Source organism: Sus scrofa, chromosome 8 (genome assembly GCF_054392235.1).
Source record: "Sus scrofa isolate SSC_HxYL_T2T_F1_AM1 chromosome 8, Sscrofa_HxYL_maternal_Yorkshire_Landrace_v2.0, whole genome shotgun sequence".
Lineage (NCBI taxonomy): Eukaryota > Metazoa > Chordata > Mammalia > Artiodactyla > Suidae > Sus > Sus scrofa.
Window position 1 is genome coordinate 58,625,001 of NC_139390.1, and position 12,166 is coordinate 58,637,166.

Below are 12,166 nucleotides of genomic sequence, written 5' to 3' on the forward strand. Positions count from 1 at the left end.
CGACTCGGGCCCGGGTCCGAGGGCCCGCGGGGTCGACCAGCTCTCCCGGCCGACTCGGGCCCGGGTGCGTGTGGCCCTCGATGGGATCCCTGGGGTTGTCTTGATGCCGGGGCCGCCCGTCCGTCTCTGCCAACTCACTCGCTGGGGTCGTGTCTGCACCGCGTTGACTGCCTCTCTCCGGGGCCTGAGTCTCCCGGACAGGGTGTGTCGTTTTGTGTTCGATGTTTTCTGAGCTTCCCCTCTGGCCTAGTGATTTCTTTCTTCTCTATTGAAATCAAACACTTGGGTGCATAGCATTTTATTTGGCCCGCGCCGCCCCGCCGCCCTTGCCGTGACAACGTTGCTGTCCCTGTATTAGGACGGTGAGGAGGTTCTTGTTGGTCTTCGGATGGCCGCACCCACGGTCTATGGAGCTTCCCAGGCTAGGGGTCGAACTGGAGTTACGGCTGCTGGCCTACGCCCGAGCCGCAGCCGTGCCAGATCTGAGCCTCGTCTCAACCCCCTGCGTGAGGCGAAGGATGGAGCCCGCAACCTCATGGTTCCTGGTCAGATTCGTTTCCTCTGTGCCACGAGGGAAAGTCCTGAATCAACGATGTACGGATTTAGGACGCTATGGAGGGATGCATTGGCCGGCCCCAGGTCATATGGGGTTCCGGAGCCAGGGATCCGATCCAAGTCCCAGCTGTGGCAACGTGATTACTTGAAAGAGGACCCTTTAAAGCCGGGGTGGGGGTGGCGATGACACTGCATGCCATGGAGGTGCTCACCTGTCCTTTTTGTGGACACCTTTTCCGCGGTGGTGACAATGGATGCCCTGGCTGCCGTTCGGAAATGAAAGGTGAAGGCCAAGGTCCACGGTCCGTGGTCGGCGTGGTTCGTCTTCAAGGCCACGGATGAAGAAATGGGCTCCAGGAGGAAAGAGTCCAGGCCTTATGCCTGCCCTGCCTGGAGAATCCATGTCGCCACACAGCGATCCATCCCGATGCGTTCGTTGGTCCTGCGACGCCCCCTGCCGTAGGCTGCTTTTTATAGTCTCCGAAAAGGTCCGCCAGATGGCTCCCGGGGTGGGCCTGGGACGACCAAGTTCGGGGCCGGAAGAGGCCACTTCCAAGTGGGGGAGGAGTTACAAGTGGGCGGCAGACCTGAAGATAACCTGGAGGGGAGGAAAAAGGAGGGGAACCGTGACCGAGCGAGCCGGAGGGGAGGGGAGGGGAGGGACGATGGGATGGCACCATCGGGAGTCCTGCTCAAAGAATTGGAGCCTCCTTGAGACATGCGACCACATCCATCATTCCAGAGGGAATGGAAGCATCTTCCCCATGGTTGTACAATGATACATGTCCTTCAGAGTCCCTGAGAAAAAAAGGAATACAAGGCAAGATTTTGTCCGTGGAGGGAAGGGGGGGGGGGGGGGAGAACAGAGGCTCCAGACTTTGGATCTCTTGGCACAGGGGCCTCCTGCGCCGTATGGAAAGGACTGTTCCTAGGGTGCTCTCAGAATGGGATTTCTGGGTCCCACGAACCTTGTGTGTTGGACAAAGAGGCAGAAAGAGGGGTTCCCGGCTGGAAAGCCCAAACCACAGCTCTTCAGATGGGTAGGGAAGGGCAGACAGACTTCCGGCCCCAAGCAGTGATCTGGACCTCCAGAGGCCTTAGGACGACTTCACTGAGAACACGCAGAATCCGACCCAGCCACAGCGTCCTCTATACCTAGCTCTGTTTCACTTTCTCTGTCTCTCTCCCCTCCTCCTCTTTCTCCCTCTGATTCTGCCTCTCACTGTCTGCCTATCCTCCGTCCCTCCCTGTCTGTCTCTGTCTCTCTCCCTCACAAGCACACCACCGCGGGTCCCCCCCCTCCCCCCCCTTCTTTCTCCCCCCCCCCCCCCCCCCCCCGGCATATGCTATTATCCTTTTCCTTAAGACTGTGATTTACATGCCATGGAGTCTCCCTTCCCCAGGGAAACCTACAGTGCCTTTGTCCTTAAAAGAGGCAGGGGATGGTGGGGCTGAGGGCAGACATTATTTGAACAGGTGTGAGGACATACATAGGTCTACTGCCTCGGACTGAGGCCATTCTGAAGCTTTTCGGGGGCGTGGGAGATCACACTGTTCCCGGTGCGTGCGTGTGTGTGTGTGTGTGTGTGTGCGCGCGCGCGTGCAGGTGTGTGGGGAGGGAACCCGAATGGGGCACCCCCAGACCGACCGCTTCGGCTTTGGCGCTGGCATGTGGAGGATCTGGAATCCAGGGCCCTCTGGAAAGGACGGATGTGAGACGGACACCCTCTTCTTCCCGTCTTGAAAGCAGGAGAAAAACCTTCCTCTAGAAGCCCAAGTTCAAAGCCAGCTGTTTCAAGGAACGTCTGCCTCTGGCAAGGGGGAGGGGGAGGGCGAGGGCGAGGGGGCGGCCTGGAGGCAGCCTGGAGCACCCACGGCATGCATTCAGAAACCTCGTGCATCTCTCTTCCGGTGCTATCTTTGGGGGGACGTGGTACTCTTGGGCAAGTCCTCCGAACGATAGTGGAAACAAACATCTGTCTTCTCTCCCACACCTGGTGAATGCAGACAGACACACTGGAAGAGCACCCACCCTCCCTTTTCCCCCAAAGGACTCTTGTCACTGTACAGACGGGGGGGGGGGGGGGTGGCCCACGGGGGTGTCACACGCAGTCTTGGTGGCTCGTCTATGTTTCCAATCCGCCCAGGCAGTGCAGGCGGCCACCACTGCTGCTGCCACCTCTCACCGATCGTTCATCCTGTCCGTCAGTGCTATGACAGCACTAAGCTCTTCAGGGAGAAAATGCTCCCTGCCTTTCCTCTCGGAGGGCACACTGAGGGCACCCACTCCCATTAACAAAGTTTATTCACCTTGACAGGAAGAAAAGAGCTTGGGGTTTTTCACACCGCTGCAGATGACACTTTCCTACCGACTCTGGAATTCTCTTGCTCATTCTCCGGTGGGCCCGCCCCCCCATTTCAGGAGAGGGTGTTTGGTTCTGGGTTGGGGTGCGTGTGTGCGCGCGCGTGTGTGTGTGTGTGCGTGTGGGTGTGTCTGTGTCTTGCTTTTTCATTTTATTGGAATACAGTTGACTGACAAAGTTGTATGAACTTACAGGGTTGTTTCTGGGTGTTCGTCATGGCAGTGAAAGGAAACACCAGGATTTCCCTAGAAAGCCATCCCGTTCACCTGATCGGTGGCATGGAGGACATTCACATCCTCCTTGAGTTTCGCATTTGAAAGTGAGGGGCGGGTGCGTGCAGCAGGTCCCCCACCCCCACCCCACCCCGCGCCCCGAACGTGCCTCCCGCAGTGGCACTAGGAGTGTGTGCAATGAAAGGGACAGGACACCAGACACCAGAGGACCATTCTGACCCTCCTTTCCTTCTCTCTTCAGAAAGCAGGAAATAAATCTCTTGGGTGAAAGAAAAGTGTGCTCCCTGCCACGAAATTTGGGGGGGGGGGGTGTCGGGTTGGCGATAAGGACTTCACTGCTCCCATGGCTCCTGCAATGTTCACGAATCCTCCAAATCCTCAAGGCAAGATGGTTCACAACCAATACATGAGCGAGCTGTCAGAGACACCAGGGACTGAAACACTCCGTATTAGGGAGGGGTCCTCACTCACTTTCATGCAAAGGCAGCCACAACAGCAGCCTTTTCAAAGATGGCTGCAGGCAAGGGGGTGGGGGAGATGATGGAGAAAGTGGTGGTGGCGGCGGCGGCGGCGGCGGCGGCGGCGTGGCAGACTTGGATCACGTCCATTATGTTCATTCAACAAACAGTCGGGGCGATGGGAGAATGGCCGCTTGGTGGTCTGGGTTTCTCCAGGCTCCCTGGCCCACTCCCTGCCCCACACCCCCAACCCCCCACACCCCCTTGGACATGGGCAGGAAGGTTTCTAGAGAAGGCAGTGCCTGACCTGCTGGCTCTGTCACCCTGGGGGGAGAACATTTCGGAGAGTCGCCAGAGGCTTCAGACTTCCTACCCCTCTCCCTCCCCCACTCTGAACCCTGGTAACTAGACTTCATTCAACCGACACTTAGGATGGGTCATCCAACTGTTCTCTCATGAAGGAAGGAAGGAAGGAAGGAAGGAAAGAAGGAAGGAAGGTCGGTCGGTGGGTAGGTGGGTGTGTTTTCTGCGTGGGGTGAAGCCTTCCCTCCCTCGATGCAAGCCTGATATCCTCACCTGTCACAGAGACTGGACCCCTAAAAAACTACTGTGTCCGGTTTTCTCCCATTTAGGGGGTTCCAGAGTGTGTGTGTGTGTGCGTGTGCGTGTGCGTGTGCGTGTGTGCGTGCGTGCGTGCGTGCGTGTGTGTGTGTGTGTGTGTGTGTGTTGAGGGCCACACCCACGGCATATGGAGGTTCCCAGATGACGGATCGAATCGGAGGCTTTAGCTGCTGACCTCCTACACCACAGAAACAGGAATGCCAGGTCCGAGCCGCGTCTGGGACCAACACCACAGCTCACGGCAACACCGGATCCTTTACCCACTGAGCGAGGTGGACAGGCATCGAACCTGCAACCTCATGGTTCCTGGTCGGACTCATTTCCACTGCGCCATGGCGGGAACTCTGCTTTGTGGTTTTGGCGTTTGGATTCCAGAAGGTGGCGTAGGGGTCCCTGTTCGTCGTCTATTGGATAGAGACTCTTTTGTGTGTGTATATGTTCATCCCATCCTCCTCATGGATCCCTCTCCCCCGCCCTCATGATTTCTTTTCCCCCCTCTGCTTTTTAGGGCTGCCCTCGTGGCATATGGAAGTTCCCAAGCGAGGGGTTGAATCGGAGCTACGGCTGCTGGCCTACGCCACAGGCACAGCCATGTGGGATCCGAGCCGCGTCTGCGACCGACACCACAGCTCACGGCACTGCCTGCCGGATCCTTACCGCCCCCCTGAGCGAGGCCAGGGATCGAACCCACACCCTTCCCTGCAAAGGTTCCTCGTCGGATGCGCTTCCATGGTGCCACGACAGGAACTCCCCCGTGATGGTTTTTTTTCACGCTGGTGTTCCCACCCACAAGGAAGGAATGGCCCAATATTCTGGAATCACCTAGAGGGGAAAAGACGCTGAAAAAGAACGGAGGGATAGATGGATGTAGATGGATCACTGAATCCCCTTGACTGTACACCTGAAACGAACACAACATTGTAAGCAAGCCCACTGTATGCCGAGCTAAAGCAACAACAACAACCAACAACCACAACAACCACAACAAACTTACATCTTAAAAAAAAAAAAAAAAAAAAAAAAAAAGATGTCCCCTGCAGTTCCCATCAGGGCTCAGCGGTAATGAACCCGACTAGGATCCGTGAGGATGTGGGTTCGATCCCTCCCCTGGCCTCGCTTGGTGGGTTAAGGATCCCGCGTTGCTGTGGCTGTGGGGTAGGCCCGCAGCTACAGCTCTGATTCGACCGTGAGTCTGGGAACTTCCATAGGGCTGGGGCGTGGGCATTAAAAAAAGATATACTATATGCATACTATATACATATGTAGGAGTTCCCGTCATGGCTGGACGAATCCGACTAGGAGGCCTGAGGGTGCGGGTTCGATCCCTGGCCTCGCTCGTTGGGTTCAGGATCGGGTGTTGCCGTGAGCTCTGGTGTAGGTCGCAGACAGGGCTCGGATCCCGCGTTGTGCTGGCTCTGGTGTAGGCCGGTGGCTACGGCTCCGATTGGACCCCTAGCCTGGGAACCTCCATGTGCCATGGGTGCAGCCCTAGAAACAGAAAATAACTACGTGTGTGTGTGTGTGTGTGTGTGTGTGTGTGTGTGTGTGTGTGTATACAGATAGATATAGATATATAGATATAGATATATCACCTAAAGGCCCAGGACTAGAGAAAGCATTGGGTCATTAGGATCTAAGAATCTTCTCCCCGCCCCCCAAATCCATCCATCCATCCATCCATCCAACCCACCCTCCCTCCCTCCCTCCCTCCCTCCCTCTCTCCATCTTTCACTTTTCCTGATAAAGACAAAGGGACAAAAATTGTTTGTTTGGTTGTTTCTTTGTTTGTTCGTTTTTTTCTCAAAAGTTGTACATCTACTTTGTAACTTATACCTCTGTCAGAGGGATGGAGAATCCTTGACCTTTTCCTCCCTACCCAAATCCTTCCAGAAATCAGAAACTCAGTGGCTGGAAAACTGGACTGGATCCTGAAGTTTTTCCAGTTGCCTTCCATCTCTGGCTACAACTCTCTTCATCAGCGTTTCCCATTTTCTCCCACCCTTTGGACCTGGCATCCTTGCGGATGAGAACACGTATCGCTTGTCCCGAGGCCCTGAAAACGGAAGCCCGTGGAGTCCCTCGATGAACACATCAGAGAAATGGTCTCTGAGAGTGAAACCATCACCCTGTGTTCATTTCTCTAAGAGCCCCTCGGAAAGTTGGCCCCAACACCTGACGGCATTCTCAGAGGGGCCTTTCAAAAGACTGAAGGGGCGTTCCCGTCATGGCTCCGTGGTGAGCGAATCCGACTAGGAACCGTGAGGTTGTGGGTTCGATCCCTGCCCTCACTCAGTGGGTTAAGGATCCAGCGTTGCCGTGAGCTGTGGTGTCGGTCGCAGACACGGCTCAGATCCCACGTTGCTGTGGCTCTGGCGTAGGCTGGCAGCTATGGCTCCGATTCGACCCCTAGCCTGGGAACCTCCATATGCCATGGGAGCGGCCCAAGAAATGGCAAAAAGACAAAACAAACAAACAAACAAACAAACCGAGAAAACAAAAGACTGAAGGGACTTTCCCCTCTCCCTCTCTCTTCCCTCTGTCTCTCTCTGTCTCACTCACTGTCTCTGTCTGTCTCTCTGTGTCTCTCTCACACGTACACGCACACACACACAGAGTCACCGGCTCCGTTCTTCATATGTAACAGTTTGAAAGTTCCAGGAAAGTTTGGCAGCCCAAACCGGCCTTGGTACTCCAGCTCCAATTAAGTCTCAGAGACAGAGTTTTGGGTGAAGCATAAAGAACAGCTTTATTGCTTTGCCAGGCTAAGGAGGCCACAGCAGGCTAAGGACCTCAAAACTGTGTCCTCCCTTGAGAGGGGATAGCAAGGGGTTCTATAGGTTTAGCTTAATGGTGGGCATGGGGGTGGCGGAGCTGTCTAGAAGCATCAGGGTGCTTGCATTCTCCCTGGATAGGAGATTAGGATAGACCATTTCAAAGTCATCAAGGCTGGAGTCAGGTGGTCCATGGAATGTTTCTAGTGTCTTTGGGGTTATGGCATTTTGACCTTCTCTCCGGAGTGAAGATTGCTCATCCACGGGGTGGGGGGGGGGGCGCAATCCTTAGGGAGTGTTTCAAGGGTAGAGAAAACACCAGGTTCACTACAACTCTGACTCGACAGTAGTCATTAGTCATAAGTTCGTGGGCCAAGGCAAGCCATAACCTAATGGAGACTATTTCAAAGTAGCTTTTAGCTGTAACAATGTCTCTGGCTCCAACACACCAGCACTCCCGGGCTTGAGCTTGGTTTCAGTTTCAGAGGAGGGAACTCTGGCTCCAAGGATTAACCCCTTCGTTCCTTTGGTTTCTGTGGGCCTGGTTCGGGGAGCCCATCCACATCACCGCCTTTTGAGAGGCCATCTGACAACTGTTTCACCAAAGCGACGTCATCTCAAAACAAGGAAACCAGTTCCATAAATGGAGGATCTCTCCCTTCCCCCTCCCTCCCTCTCCTTCTCACTCTCCTCTACCCACAGCTCATGGCAACGTGGGATTCGTAACCCAGTGAGCGAGGCTGAGCATGGAACCTGCCACCTCATGGTTCCTAGTTGCATTTATTTCCACTTCTGCACCACGATGGGACCTCCCCAGCTCAGTTTTTCACACGTGAGGTTTCCCGGGACGTTTCGGAGGAGGCGGACCCCAAACGTGTCTCCATGCCCTGTGTGGGTGATTCCTGTGAGGTAAAATGACTTAAGGACCGGCCCACACCAAAGGGACACTCTGGCCCTCCTTTCTGGCCCCCAGACAGCAGGAGATGAAAATCTCCTCCTCGTGCAAAGGAAGATGGCAAGTGAAGATGTCCATTCCCACACCAAGGCCAACATGCTCCAGAAGTTTTGCGGGGTTTCCCGGGTTGGGAAATGGCGGGGGCTCCTTTGGCCTGACACGAGGCGAGTTTCGTGCACACATCCTCCCCCACCCCCCTCCATGCAGTCTGCGAGGGGCAGCCTGAGGGTAGGGAAATTGGGGAAAGAGGGGAAAAAAAACACTTTCCCTAAAGAGAAGCTCCAGGAAAAGTCACCACCTCTGACTTGACTGGAGAGTTTCTGCATTTGAATGAAGTGATTGAACCCAGGCCCTGAGGCCTGGATCTTCCTGATCTCCCCTCCCCCCCTTCCCGGGCGTGAGTCCAGGCGATTTGGGAAGCGAGAGGCGGCGCAGCAGGGATGGCGGCCGGGGGTGGGGGGTGGGGCGGGCAGCTGGGGCCGGGAGTGGGGGGGTGCGGGACTAATGAACCAGCGCCTGCCTGCCTGCCTGCCTGCCTGCCTGCCTGCCTGCCTGAACGAGCCCCTCCCCTCCCCCCCCACCCCCTCCCCACGCCCACCCGCCTGAGGGCGGGGATGGGGCCTGAGAGCTACGGGAAACTTCTTTGCTAGCTACTTGTCAGGGAGTGATCCCAGCTCAAAGTCCCTTTGCTTATTTCGGAACAAGGTCTGAGTCTCAGCTAGTACAGAGTTTCTGAATGTCTCGGCACATGGACTGGCCTGCACCAAACAAGCAGACAGGAAGAAAAATGAACACACAGAAACCCAGCTGGTCTCCTTCTCCCAGAGTCTCTCTTGGAGAAATTACCTTAAGCTCAGTGACTTTGCCCCGTCTCCCTCTGGTGCAAAGCCATCCCTGGAGGAGCCAGGTCTTACATGAGCAGGGCAGGGCAGGGCAGCACCACCCAGGTGAGCTGGAGAGTGGAGAGTCAAGTTGATAGATACCCCAAATGTGGCTGGCCAGGGGTCTGGGTTAGCATTCCGTGTGAACTCACACACCCAGGCACCTAGCACCGATTTCCCCATGTTCTTCCGACCGTGATTCTCACTCTTCTTCTGTCCCCCCCCCCCCCCCACCTTCGGCTTTTTGCCTTTTCTAGGGCCGCTCCTGCGGCATATGGAAGTTCCCCTGCCAGGGGTCCAATCGGAGCTGTAGCCGCTGGCCTACACCAGAGCCACAGCAACGCGGGATCTGAGCCACATCTGCAACCTGCACCACAGCTCACGGCAATGCTGGATCCTTAACCCACTGAGCAAGGCCAGGGATGGAACCTGCAACCTCATGGTTCCTAGTCAGATTCATTAACCACTGAGCCACAATGGGAACTCTGACTCTCCCTCTTCCCTGCCTGATACCTTAAGAGCCTGATCGTTTGTGGGGAAATGAAATCCCAGCTGGCAAGAGCCACCTTATCTTCCCAGCACACGAGAAAAGAATAGGCGCAGGCTCACATCCATCTTATGTTTCTATGCCTTGCCCTGGCCCCACCGTTTCAGAAAGCTGTGTCCCTCCACCTGTCAAAAGCCAAAGCCCAGGAGTTCCCGTCGTGGAATAGTGGAAAGGAATCCAACCAGGAACCATGAGGTTGCAGGTTCGATCCCAGGCCTTCCACAGTGGGTTTAGGATCTGGTGGCATCACCTTGCGCTGCGGTGTAGGTTGCAGACGCAGCTTGGATATGATGGTGCTTGTGACTGTGGCATACGCCCCAGCAGTTGTAGGTCTGATTCGGCCCCTAGCCCGGGAACCTCCATATGATGCGGGGGGGGGGGGGGGGTAGGGGGTAGGGGGAGGCTGCAGCCAAAGCCCAAGGAAGAAAGACAATCAGAATGTTGCGTGGAACTCCTGGAGACTTAACAGCCACCACCAGTCATGACCATGGCTGTCAACCGACACCAGAGCCAAAGAAATGTCGGATCAAATAGGAACCTGCCACTTACACCAGTACTCACCACAATGCAGGACCACAAAAACAAAGGAACAAGAAACCAAAACTAAATAATTGCCCAGGAGCAGCAGGTGCAGGAAAACCATGCTGACTCTCACCCCCCAGAAGCCAGAGGTAACCTATTTATCACCCCACACGCACACACCTCAGCACCACCAGCACCAGCACCCCACCCCCCCACCCCAGGATCGAATCTGCATCCTCGTGGGTGCTCCTCAGCTTTGTTACCAATGAGCCACAATGGGATCTCCCCAATCCAGGTTTTTATGTTTCTTTTTTTTTTTTTTTTTTTACCCTTGCTTTCTTCGGGTGGCACTCACGGCACACGGAGGTTCCCAGGCTAGGGAATCAGAGCTTGAGCCACTGGCCTACACCACAGACACAGCAACACCAGGTCCGATCTGTGTCTGCAACCTACACCACAGTTCAGGGCAATGCCAGATCTTTCACCCACTGAGCGAGGCCAGGGATCAAACCAGCACTCTCATGGATGCTAGTCAGATTCCTACCTGCTGAGTCACAATGGGAACTCCACTAAATACATAAATTTTTTCAAAGAGAGAGAGAGAGGGAGGGAGAGTGTGTGTGTGTGTGTGTGTGTGAGAGAGAGAGAGAGAGAGAGAGAGAGAGAGAGAGAGAAGGTCTGGTATCACTTGGGGAAAAATAAAATTATGCTTGGAGAAAAATATCTGTCCCTAGAGATCATTCACAATGGCTTGCTCTGCCTGTTCATTTCTCTCTTTCTTCCCTTTTCTTTTTTCCTTCCTTTTCTTTTCCTTTCGCATCTGTCTGTGCCGTGTGTGTGTGTGTGTGTGTGTGTGTGTGTGTGTGTGTAGTCTTCTTTTAGGGCTTCACATGTGCCATTTTGTAGGTTCCCAGGTTAGGGGTCAATGCTAGTCGGGTTCGTTTCCACCGAGCCACAACGGGAATTCCTGCCTTGTGTTTCTTTATCTTTGTTCTGTTACTAGGTGCTAGGGATTCCTTTTTGTTAAGTCCAGTCACTTAAATAAGGGTGTTTGCAGGGTTGCCTAAAGCATCAAAAATGTATTTTCTCATTAAATATTGGAATGTGGGGAGTTCCTGTTGTGGCTCAGTGGTAACAAACCCGACTAGTATCCATGTATGCCGGTTCGAACCCTGGTTTGGGAACTTCCGTATGCCACAGTTATGGCTCTAAAAAATCCTCTCTCTCTCTCTCTCTCTCTCTCTCTCTCTCTCTCTCTCTCTCGATAATATACACATACACACACACATCCATACGTACATACCTATGTACACGTATACATATACATTGGAATTTGGTCTGCCATCGATGAGATGCTCCCTCTTTGTGTGTTGTTCATTTTGTTTTTTGTTTTTTAGGAGTGCACCCTTGGGATATGGAAGTTCCCTGGGCTAGGGGTCGAAGAATCGGAGCTGTAGCTGCTGGCCTGCACCTCAGCCAGAGCTATGCCCTGCCAGATCACCCGATCTGAGCTGAGCGGCCACGTCTGTCACCTACACCTACCTCCCCCTGAATGAAGACGTATTTTCAATACATCTCAAGTGGAGAAAAACTTGCTAAAAATCACTTTATTTGTCATGGAAACCATATCTTCTAGCAGACATGGCACAAAAGCCAGTGTTTATGGTCATCACACCACAGACATCAGAATTCCAAGCTTCTAGGGGTTTCTGGGGGCGGGGGGTGTGTCCCCAGGGCCTGTGGAAGTTCCATGCCCGCCGCCACTGCCACTGACTGCTGCCGCCCCTCTGCCACCACCCAGGGATCCTTCGCCCTGGGTGGGTGGGGGGAGGGAGAGGGTATCTCAGCAGAAACGATCTTATCTTACGGGGTTTATGGGTGGCTAGAAGCATGTGGTTCTGTTCATGTCATGCTCGAGGTTTCGGTTTTTGCCCTCCTACCTACCCAATGGTCGGCAGATGGAATTCTTCTGGTTTTCTCTGGCCATCCCTCTCCTCGAACTCACGGGTCCAGTTTTTCTCCCACATTTGACTTTTCCGGGAGATCCACAAAAGGAAGCGCCAACCCTTGACATCCACCGACAAGAGATCACCACCCTCTGCCCCTCTTTAGCCCCTTCTCATCCTCATGCCTGCCTGCACACATCGGAGACATTTCCAAGTGCCCAGGAGGATCCTTGGACCCTGACACCTCGAAATCTTCCCTGAGCAGCAGTGCTCGGGACTCAGACCTGGGGTTTATCACGGGCTCCAACCACGAC